Source organism: Coptis chinensis, chromosome 9 (assembly GCF_015680905.1).
Source record: "Coptis chinensis isolate HL-2020 chromosome 9, ASM1568090v1, whole genome shotgun sequence".
In the NCBI taxonomy this organism is placed as follows: domain Eukaryota; kingdom Viridiplantae; phylum Streptophyta; class Magnoliopsida; order Ranunculales; family Ranunculaceae; genus Coptis; species Coptis chinensis.
In genome coordinates this window covers 42118389-42130053 of record NC_141464.1, presented here as the reverse complement: position 1 = coordinate 42130053, position 11665 = coordinate 42118389, and the positions used below count along the sequence as shown (strand labels likewise).

Here is an 11665-nt window from a genome sequence, read left to right as displayed (position 1 = left end):
AAAATCTCTCTCCTGAAATAGGATGTGCGAAGTAGACACGTCCAATTTTCTTCCCATTTTTTCTTGGCTTCCACTTCCTTTCCTTTTTATCCCATACGAATTTAGTAGGAAAATTGACATACGTAAGACCCCTAACTAATTCTGGATACTCAACATTTGCTTTAAACAACTCTGTGAACTTGGTTTTTGATGAAGATTTCCTCTTTACTACATCTCTTGCATCATCTCTCTCACTATAATAAACCAAATGCTCACCTTCAAGATGGAATGGTAACCTTTCAACGCCTGGTCTTCTGTACTGAATATCAAATTTCAATAGTCTCCAAACCGCTTCAGAAGTAGATAAGAATCGGCAGTCTAAAAATTTTCAACTTCATCAATGTCCTTTACTATTTGATGATTACTATCTTTGTCTGTAACCATGTTTTCAACAATAATTGCAGTAGCCCTGTCCCTTCTCATGTTAATGTATTTGAAAGGGTATTTGATTTGATTCCCTTGTTGCAGTGTTCCACATTAATATGAGCTTGGTACTTAACTATCAAATCAACATTGTGTGGAACAACCCATCTGCTATCAACTTCTATATTCTTCTTCATTCCTTTTCGATTGTTATTCCGCCTCCTGTAAACTGTGAAGTCATTGTCGTCAATAGTTGTTTCTTCACTAAATGGTCTTGTATAGAACTTAGTACACTTTTCTTATTCATGCAAGGGAATCTAAGTTTTCTATTCCACATGGCCCATGTATCATGAATTCTAGTACTGAATCATAGGCAATTTTGTCACCAATTGGGTCAGGTAACTCTGCTGATATGAGCTTGTTGATTAGTGAAGGAGTAGTAGGCTTTGAAGCGTTGTCCAGAAAAAGTAAAATGTGAGCGTGTGGTAAACCTCTCTTTTGGAATTCAATAGTGTATAATGTTACAAAACATTAACAAAACACGTATTTATTAATATTTTCATAAAATATTATGACTTTTTAAATTATTTAAAACAATATAGTATATAGGTTACCTGCCCAAGCCTTCCCAAATTTCTTGCGCTTTTGTAAATTAGTCATCAGTTCGTGCAATTTCATCTCAAAAACTCTTGCAACAATATTGGGAAAGTCTTCTGGTTTATAACCATGAGCTATCATGTCAATACATCTTTGGATTTCTGGCCATTTAGGGTTGCATGTAAAAGTAATGAAGAGATCTGGGGAACCTGTGTGCCTGCATATTGCAATGGCATCTTGATAGTTCTGTACCATGTACCGCAGACCACCTGTGAAAGATAAAGGAAGAACTAACCGTTTGCCTACAGTACCAGGCCTCGTGTCACCAGCAACAACTGCATCTACTAATCCTTGATACAATTCTGCCCGAATCGTTTGTTGATTATTTCAAACCCAATCCATTCTATTTTGTTCAACAGCTGTATAAGCATCTACACAATGTTGTTGTCTCAATTTTTTCCCACGAACTATAGTCTGTCCTTCATTGCGTCTGAGTTATAATCTAAAAGCATAGTATTCTCTCATGCTAATATTTTTTCTTTTTCCAACTACTGCATTGTTTCTATATGGAATGTCAAGTCTATATCCATCTTTAGCATGGGGGAACAAAAGTGGATACTGCATTGCCATGAAACTTGGAAGCAATTCGTTTATTCTCTTCAAGCCAAATCCTTTCTTGTCCACAATAACATCTCTGTGCTCGTTAAATTCATCACCATTGCCAACGATTAGACCAGCTATCTCTTTTGATGATGGCAAATTATAAAGTCTTCCATCTTTTTGTCTTCTATTACTCAATTGTATGTTGACGTCGGCCACATGACATTCTTTAAATCTATCCCTTGTCATTCTATAAGTCTTAGTGAGTTCGTTGGTAACATTCAACATATTTATCAATCCTTGAACAATGCTAGAATCTAAAGCATATTTTGGATTCCTCTTAACAATTTTCTTACTAAGAGAGTTCAACCTGTGGGTGACTTCATTTTCAGTATCATGTATGTACAACTGTGCAAACCTTGGAGGTACTCCTTCAGCTGGAAGCAATGTTCCAATTTTGTGGTGATTTTGCCCTTTTATTTTATAAACAGAGGGTGCCTTTCCATCATTAACTGAGCTCTAAACTTGTCCACCAGTAGATGTGAACGCGAACATTGAGTTGTAAATGCTGATGTTTTCCATGTAATTTAATGATTTTGACCCTCCATTGCAATCCAAAAGATTCTTCAAAAATTCTGGAGTATCTTTTAGAAGAGGCAATTGAACCTTTCCATTCTGACAACATATGGAGAATTTAGGATTAATAGGTTTTTTGCTCCTATCATTCCTTTCTTTGTACCAGACAATAGCTCCACAGTGAGAACATATGGATGTTGGACATCCAAGATCCAAAGGCTCAAAACAACTTCCTGCAAGGCAAAAAGTTAATTATAATTAAAGAATTTAATTATAATAAGAATATAAAACATTGCTGTAAGAAAATTACTTTTATGTGAGACATCTATTCCACGTGAAATGGAAACTTCAGTTTCATTGTCCACTTCAATGTCGGAATCTGATCCACTCATTTGTGATAGGTAATCATCATCACTTTCATCGTCAATGTAATTATCATTTCCAATGCTCTTCAAATTTAGCATCTCTTTTCGTTTAGCTCTATTTATTTTAGCTTCTTCTTCACTTGTTCCGGGCATAGATACTGTTTAAAAAATAATAATATGTCATTTAATAAAGTATTTGATGCTATAAGAACAATAAATTGAATACATAAGAAGAAAATATTTACCAAAACGTTTCATTCTACTAAGACGATTAGATTTATAACTTCACTTCTGTGTTTTCCTCCTCTATTTTCTTTTGACTGGGGTAGACTTTGTAGTTGTTGTTTTTCTAACTGATACTTAATGCTGACCTGCAATTTAAGAGTAATATTAGTATGATGAATATATAAAGTACTTGTCAGAATCGTTGTAAGTTAAGACATACTTTCTTGTGAAGGAACAATGTCACCAGAAGTTTCTTCCATATTATTAGGCTTGGTCTTCTTTGGAGAAATTTGAATCTCTACTTGAATTTCATCTGAATCTTTCTCTGCGTTAATGAGTGCTTTTCTTTTCAAAGTAGCGCATGTTGTCGTAAAACCAAGTAACTATGTTTTTTCAAACATTACCGTGTTGATTTAGTTCAGCTTTCAAATTGTTAATTATCTCTTTATTTGGACTTCCATTGAATTGATCAAATACTTGATGCAGTTTTTCAAGTTGGATTGTTGTTGGTGTCCATCGCTTTCTGCTGGATAAATTCTCGTCAACCGAAATCATGTAGAACAGAATACTGCTGGAAGCCTAGAAAGAAAAATAGTTAGTTAAAGCACCCAAATGTGTTGTGTTGGACCAAATTTTAGTTGAACACTATAAAACTTGATGTTAATTGGAGGTGTCAGTGTGGATAAATCTGGAATTGGTGGACTGGGGCGTATTAGTGATGGTGGTGGTCAGAGTGGTGAAGCAATAGAATCAGCAAAACAGCAAAATCGCAGCCAACATCTTAACAATGACATTATCACCAAAGTTCTTCTAGGAGTTCCAGCTAATTCACTAAGTGAGTTGAGGCGCACGTATGCAAGCAATGGTTTAACATGATATCCGATCCTTATTTCATACTCCAACACAGCCTTAGTTCTGGATATGGTGTGAATGTGTAATCATCCAAGAACGCCTACAATACTAGCAGCAGGTTCACAAATATTTCATCAACATAAAAGATGGGAAGATTTTGAAAGAGAAACTAAGAAATATCGAAGGGACGATTCTTGCTTCTTGTAATTGTTTGATGTCTTTATATATATTTTAAACCTATATATTTTAATGACAGATGAGCCGGTTGTATAGCATACACAAAAAAAAAAGAATTCTATTGTTGATCCATTAACTAATTTGTATCCATATCTATTAACTAATCCATATCCATATCCAATCCAATCTATTAATAATCCATATCCATATTAACTAATCCATTACTAATCCATTATAGCACTATAGCACGGAATAAGTTGTGCATTTTTATGGATCACAACAAAGCAAAATTATGCATTTTTTATCGAACTTGTTCACGGGATACTCTAATGGCAACTATAGATGATTGTATTACACGTATATTTTCTGAATTGTTGCTTGCATTTTTTGTATGTTCCTTCGGTGTTTCTGTTGTGCTAGGACATTATACATTCGTTGTGTTATTGTTAGTTTCTCACCACGGTCTCATGGCTTGATTATGAAAAAGGATTCTTTGTGATCTATCACTTACATTAGGTACATATAACTTGTGATTTTGTGAATGATTCGAGCGAACAAAACGTTTCATAATCAAGGGAATAGACCATTGAGATGTTGGAGTAAACCATGATAATTCCTATTATCAGTAAATCTGACTGGCTAGCACGGAGTGTTTTTTTCTCAGTTAATATCTAAAATACTGACTTCTCTAATGATCCTGATTGCAGCAGCTCATTTGATCATATCAATAATAAATCGGTAATAGTTATCCTATATGAAACAACAACAAAGCCGCAGCAATCACATAGTAATTTAACATTCGAAAGATGTATGAAATTATGAAAACACAATCACATAGTTCTCCCACATAAACTTCAAATCAATTTTGGCGTCCACATATACAGCCACAGCAATGGGTTCGACGATATCCGCTAGGACTTTTGGCGCTTTTACCTTTCCTCCATACGCTGAGATCTCGCAAGCTTGTTCTTCTTTTTTAATTGCTAAAGAAAATTCATTAACCTACCAAAACAATATACAAACCCGAATATCAAAGCATGATCAAACCAAATATTTAAAGTTTAAAACCAACAGAATATTCTTAGCTTGTGTACCTTTGCATCAAGAGAAGGGACATTGTGCCTAACAAAATGAAAAAGGCCATGTCGGACTGCAGTGTGAGCAATCTTTTCACTGTTAATATTGGAAGCACGAAGAAGCCAGAGTTGGCCCGAATCAAGATCAGGGTATGTGATATATACGAAATTTGCAAAAGCAAGCCCCAAAGGAGCATCACCAACGAACTATAAACGTTGGTAAGAATGTAAGATGGCGATGAGTCAGCAAAGAAGAGTGAGTTAATGCTTTTGCCAATAGTGACTTGCCAGAGAACCTGTAATTCAAAATCTGCTCAAATGCTTCAATTGACAACATGAAGTTGTCATCTTCTGTCATATCACAACCTATAAATCAAATCAATAAGAAACAACATATTAAGCCCAAAGAATAGAAGGAACCGAAAAGAAAATTATGTTAAATGTTTGTTATTTTTCCAAGTTGAATCTAAATGTTCAAGAAATAATTCCATATGTTGTGTCTAATGTTATGCTAATAGTTTACTGTAGTTTCTAGTTTCTTAATCTTAATAAGATATTATTTGAATTGGCATCATATTTTCTTGGACAAATTAGGGTTGGGTCGAAAACTTAAGATCAACTCAGCCAAGTGTTATTGTGCCTAATCTAAGAATCTCATTAAAACTCATAAATGTGAAGAAGTCAGGAACCAATTCCTAAGCGTATGCAGCTTGCACTCCCCTCATAGGCATATATATAAATCCTAAGCCTATTTTGAACATTTATACTTTGTACTCCTACACCCTCATCTCATATTCCTGGCTTCCTTCCTTGATTTGTCCTCATCCCAAAGCCTCTGTCTCAAACATTAGAACCAAAGCCTCTGTCTCAAACATTAGAACCAAAGTCTCTGTCTCAAACTTTATAACAATGATGGATTTCTGGCAAGTCTAAATCCATCATTGGTGCATCCGATTGCGCAACAGCTGTTGCTAAGCATGTCCTGCATATGTACTCCAAAATGTAAGTCAGAAAGTCCAAAAAACAAACTCAACAGTATTTTATAACCATAATTTGACTGGAATTAGACTTCAATCATTGCATTAAAAATGATAGAAACTTAACAATATTTTCCACTGTCAAAGACAAATGCTTACTTCTTACGTCCTGGTCTACCACTTCCACTACCGTTCCCAGGCTTTGCATTGCCATCGAGCTCATAATAGACACCCCAAGAGCAAAGACGGTATCCCTCTCTGTTACAATCCCCATTACCACAAACAATGAATGGATAAATAAACGTAATCATAGTAGTACTTTCTAGTCTCATAGAATCATCTAGCCAGTGACCAAAGTTCATAAATGAGAAAACTACCTCGTCTAAGGTCTTCATCAAATTTCCTCAAGTACTGATCCTGCTATTGAATATGTGCATCCACCTGTTGCATGAACGTGTAACAAATCATAACATAACATATATCTTCCATTCGGAAACACTAAGTAACAATGTTACGTACCAAATCATAGGCTTGAACAGCCAACACAACCTTTTCATCGGCAATCCTAATGCTATGTTTCTGCTCATCAAGAGCCTCGTCAGAGAATCTAATAACAGAAGCATCAAGTGTAATGTTCCCAGACTTAATGCTGCCGCCATTTTCCAACAAAGAAACCAAGAGAGAAAAAAGAGGAAGAAATACAAAAAATGGGAGTGAAAACGAAGAAAAAAGTGTTTACAAAGTTCAAATTAAGAGGCATTTTTTCTTGTAGGTATACTAGAAAGTTTCCTATACATGGGGATGCTTCGGCGGAGGCGGGTTTGTATAGAGATAGATATCAGTTGTTACTTCAGAGGATATCACATGATCCTAATTTTTTAAAACCTGCTTTTGATCCTACATTGACTTATTACACCAGTAGCAGTTGTGAGGTCTGAAGTTGTTTAATTAATATGCATTGAAGAGAGCTTGTGAGTGTAGTTCTTGAGTTGAATGTGTGTGGGAATATGTATATATTGAATGCATATTCTTCAATAAAAGTGTGTCCTTTAACTGGCGTAGGGTATTGCTACTGTGAAATGTAAATGTGAATTGATGCATGAGTTTGTAGGCTTAATTGAGAACAATATGTTTTGTTCTTATTGCATATATCACCAATTCAGTCTTTGATTGGACACACAGGAAGGAGATGGATCATGGGTTCCATATCTCAATTAGAAGATTGTCATTTCTACTTGGAAGATCTAACTGCTATAGTAGAAGTTGATTTATCCAATGCAATATCCTTGAAGCAACATACACTATGTAGTTCCTTTTGTTTTTTTATGAGAGATGTGTTTTCGTATTTTGGGGCTCTATTATATTTGTGTGCAGCCCTTACATAGTTACATTTGAATCCTTCCTATAACAATTAAAGGAGTCCCTATTATACTATAATTAATCATTTCCAGTCCAACGTGTTCAAGGAGTTTGAATCCGTCACTATTTTCTTATTCTAATATAACTTCAAAGCTCACATTCAATCCTAATTATCTTTCTGCTATACATTAGCTTTGTGATGATGTCCGATAAAAGGAGTGCCACCATGAAGAACAAATTACACTTCGTGTAGATGGAATCTGCAACAGGCTACTTTACCCTCAATCTTACATAACGTAAGAGGCTATTCAATATAATGTCTTTCTAGTTCTGTCTCATATAAGTTCAAAGGTTATAGTAATTAAAAGTTTGATGACACAAAGTATACTTACCTGATATCGTAATTTAACTTGAAGTGTTGAATAGCGATGCTCCACGTCTAAGTCCCTCTGTATAAGTGCATGAGCCTATATACTATTAAATTGTCCATCAAAAAGCATAGAAGAAATCCCAAGAGCTCCTAGACTCTCAAATTTACCATGCCCTGGATAGGATAAAAGATACAATAGTTAAACACTTACATAATTTGATACTCACTAAAGATAAACCCTCAGTTACTTAACCTTTCCTACTTGAAATTAGACCGGCTTGTAAGGCTTAAGACTAACATTCATAACAACTCATTTAAAATAAATGATTTATTGAGGTGAAATGCAAAATTCTAATAAATGACGCATATTTATAAGACCTTATTAAGCAAAGTAAAATTTATAAAATTTGCTACTTCACATAGAAGGCTTGGGCTGACCTGACCATTAAGATACATGGGGTTTATTGGCAATGCATTACCAACCCCTGTAACCACACAAATCAAGCATATAATGCACTCGCTCAAGATGCCTACAAAGGTTCAAACACCCTGTAACCATACAAACCAAGCATATGAAGCACTCGCTTAAGATGACTACCCCAATAACTCAGGCCGAAACTCTAAAATAAAGTGAAATGAAAATGTTTAATATCAACATTTTTGCCCTGTTTCTGACAAAGCTCATAAAGCATTGTGACTGGTTGTTGTTGTAGATTCTCAAGCGCAACGATAGGCTTCAACAATGGACTAAAGACCTACCATAAACATTACATAACTTTATAACTAATAAAAAACAAAAACAACATCTTCAAAAACTCAAAGTAACTTTTTACCTCCCACATAAACTTCAAATCAAATTTGGCGTCCACGTATCCAACCGCAGCAAGCGGGTTTGACGATATCCAAATTCAAGATGTGCCTGCAAATTTCCTACTTGATGAGCGAGTACAGTGGACTTAATCTTCTTATTCATCTGAAAGAGATACCCAGTCTCGAGCAAAGGAAATAGATAAGATGAACTGACCTGAAGTATCTCCATCTTCATATTTGTCTGTCGTAGTTGAGTCGACTGAAGGTGCAACTGTCTATCAATTCATCAGTTCATCAACCTTCAAAGAAGACGTTAGAATTACAAAAATTGTGGTTGTGTGCGTGTGCGTTTTTTTCTCCATCTTTCTCATAATCCCCTTGTCCCTGTCAACGTGGACACCCTTAATGACCTCTAAAAGGGACTGCTATTAAGTCCTAAGTGAATACCATAAAGTCACCTTAATGGGTAACAACATAGACTTCACTACTGCAACCTAATTTATGTTGCTTCTAAAACGCAATCACTTTTGGCCACGCCATGATCATATCAAAAGGTTTGAAAAGCATAAATCTCTTCATATACCAAAATGAGTTGAAGTGTTGAACAATTATACTGATAATAACTTTGACTAATGTTAGATACCCTATGTCGATCTCTTTACCACTATGTGATTGTGTTTTACTAGATGATGGTTGTGTTTCATCACTATCAATGTCCCTCCTTATCTTTTTTGAATTAGGCTTTCCTCCGTGGCTGAACTCTTGTACCTACATCAAGCTCCTTAGACTCTGAACTCTTCTCCTTCTGTGAAGATGCAGCTCAAACTCGTATTGGTTTGGTTTACTCTGTCCTCTGTGTTCTCTTCTTCTCTTTCTTTATCCGATACATGAGCTTCTTGTGCAGCTGCAAAGACAAATTCTTCTGTTTTTTCAGTGTTTCCTTGTTTCTCTTCTCTCCTTCCATATACAACACCATCAAATTTGTTCTGAACTCCATTGCTGAAAGCAAATTCTCCCACCTTTTCAGTGTTTCCATCCTTCTCTTTTCTCCTCCCATATACAACACCATCAAATTTCTTCGTCTTTTGAGTGTTTCCTTCTTTCTCTTCTCTCCTTCCAGAAATCCACTGCCCAAACTCACACAAACATTACCCAAGTCCTAAAAACACATATCGAAGAAGAAAAAGTAACAATTAACTTGAGATCAAATTGAAACTCAATATATAACAAATTTAACCTAAAAAAATACCTTCATCACCAGAGAAATTGTACGTATTAATAAACCGGACCCTTTTTCGTTTAGTCATTCATCGACTGGAGAAATTGTATGGATTCAACTACACTAAAGCAAAACCCTTTTTTGTTTTGCCTTTAAAAATCTGTTAAACATTAAGGGCATCACCAATGCAGGCCCTTAAAATAGAGGGCCACATCAGCTTTTTCAAGGCGTGTATGAAGGAGCAAAGTGGTATAGAGGATCTTCAAAATTGAGTTCTACAGTGCACACCTTCAAAATCAAGATTAAATGCTTGGAAATCTATCACAGCTCATATGTTGTGGGTACGGTAATATTCTATGTGGCCTCTCAAGTGGTAGGTCGCATGTTCGATTCTCACCTTGAACATTGTTTCTTTTTTGTTTTTTGTAATTGAACAGAAAAACAAATCACAACACCGGAAACTATAAAATCACCATAAATGCGAGCCAACTGGAAACTGGAAAATCACCCATAAAATTAGAGACAGTTATAAAGGATGGTAATATTAGAGTCCCATATAGGGGTTGCATTGGAAGAGAGTTTTTCCTTTGCTCCCTCAAATTTGAAAATAGAGGGCTATATGAAGGACCCATTGGTGATGCCCTAAGGATTGAGAAGAGATAGAAATCAATTTTTAGAGAAAGGAGAAGGAATATGTGAATTGCCATCTTTTCTCATAATATGTTATTAGTAGGGTGGGGAATTGATTGGCAAAGTTCGATCTATTGAGTTCGACAATTTTCCGTTTTTTGTTTTTTTTACTTTGTGAGAGAGTTCGGGGTTTTTGTTGGGGTTTACCTCTTCTCGTTAGTGGAGAAAGGCCGGCACAAAAAAAGTTGATGAATTTTTTGGCTCCTGATTTCACGTAATTAGCTCTCCCTATTTTATAGTAATTAGTTTTGGCCACGTGGACACTCTCAAAACTCTCCCTCAATTGATGAGGGGAGAGCTATAATATATATATAGAAATATAAGTTTAAGTTATTATAGTTATTTCCATTTAATTCTATTAATTGTTATAATAAAAATTTTTATAATAATATTGTTGTGTTGTATGTAAATATATTATTATTTATTCTATTTATATTACATATTACATAACATATACAATATATTCATTATCATTATGAATTAAAATTATAAAATTCATATGGAATAGCCAAGATTACAGTAGTTCACTAAAGCCTTACGCACACCACAAGTTCTTTTATATGAGCCCTTAGCTTAGATATTAGAGCTTCAACCCAAAAATTTCTACAATAAATTTGGTAGGTTGCTAGTAGAGTTCCCTATCCACGATTCTACTATTTTATTGGAATCCAAGAAGAATTTTCTGGATGGGTAGAAACATAAATAATAAGTAATACTTTTAATGGGAGTAGAGTAGAGATGGTATTTTTGTTTTGAATTTTGATTGATTGAGTAGTACTCGAATTTTTAAGATTTTCTTTTTGATATGTAGCAACCAACCATATTTTTTTTATGTTTGTCGCTTACCTCCATTGTACTTTTGTTATTCGCACATTACCATTTTGTATGCTCAGAGACTGAATCCACTGATGGGGAATTACCCTATTTGTCAAGGTAATATTTATCAAAGATGGTATGCCCAATCAACATTTGGGGGTATACACACTGGTCTGTTTATAGTTTATAACATACTAATACGGTAATATATACGAAAAGATTTGAATAAGAGAATAATATAACAATATTAAAAGAATAATAGGTACTATTCCAATATGTAAGTGATTTCGACATTCAATAGCAAATAAAATTGAAGCGTTGTTTGTGCACCAAAACACCATTGACAAAATATGTCACTCATACTGTTATGAACTAGATCCATTTAGTGAACAGTAAACCACTCTTATGAACAGTGAGCCGAGTTCACATAAATAGTAAACCGAGTTTGTGAAGACCTAAACAGTAAACAGAAACAAGATAATTGGACAAACAATTTCTGATTCAAACAAATGCAGAGCCTAATCTCTGTTTCACTTAAACTTAAACTAAAGCAT

At 34.9% G+C, this 11665-nt stretch overlaps 1 long non-coding RNA gene across 1 annotated transcript; it reads right to left on the bottom strand.

The window, feature by feature from the left end:
• Positions 1-4548: 4548 nt before the first annotated feature.
• LOC147476100 (uncharacterized) lies at positions 4549-6062 on the bottom strand. Its single transcript, XR_015209444.1, has 3 exons — positions 6007-6062; positions 4889-5852; positions 4549-4796 (listed from the first exon to the last, which is right to left on the bottom strand). It is a non-coding gene; the product is annotated as an uncharacterized LOC147476100 (long non-coding RNA).
• Between the last annotated feature and the right edge of the window lie 5603 nt (positions 6063-11665).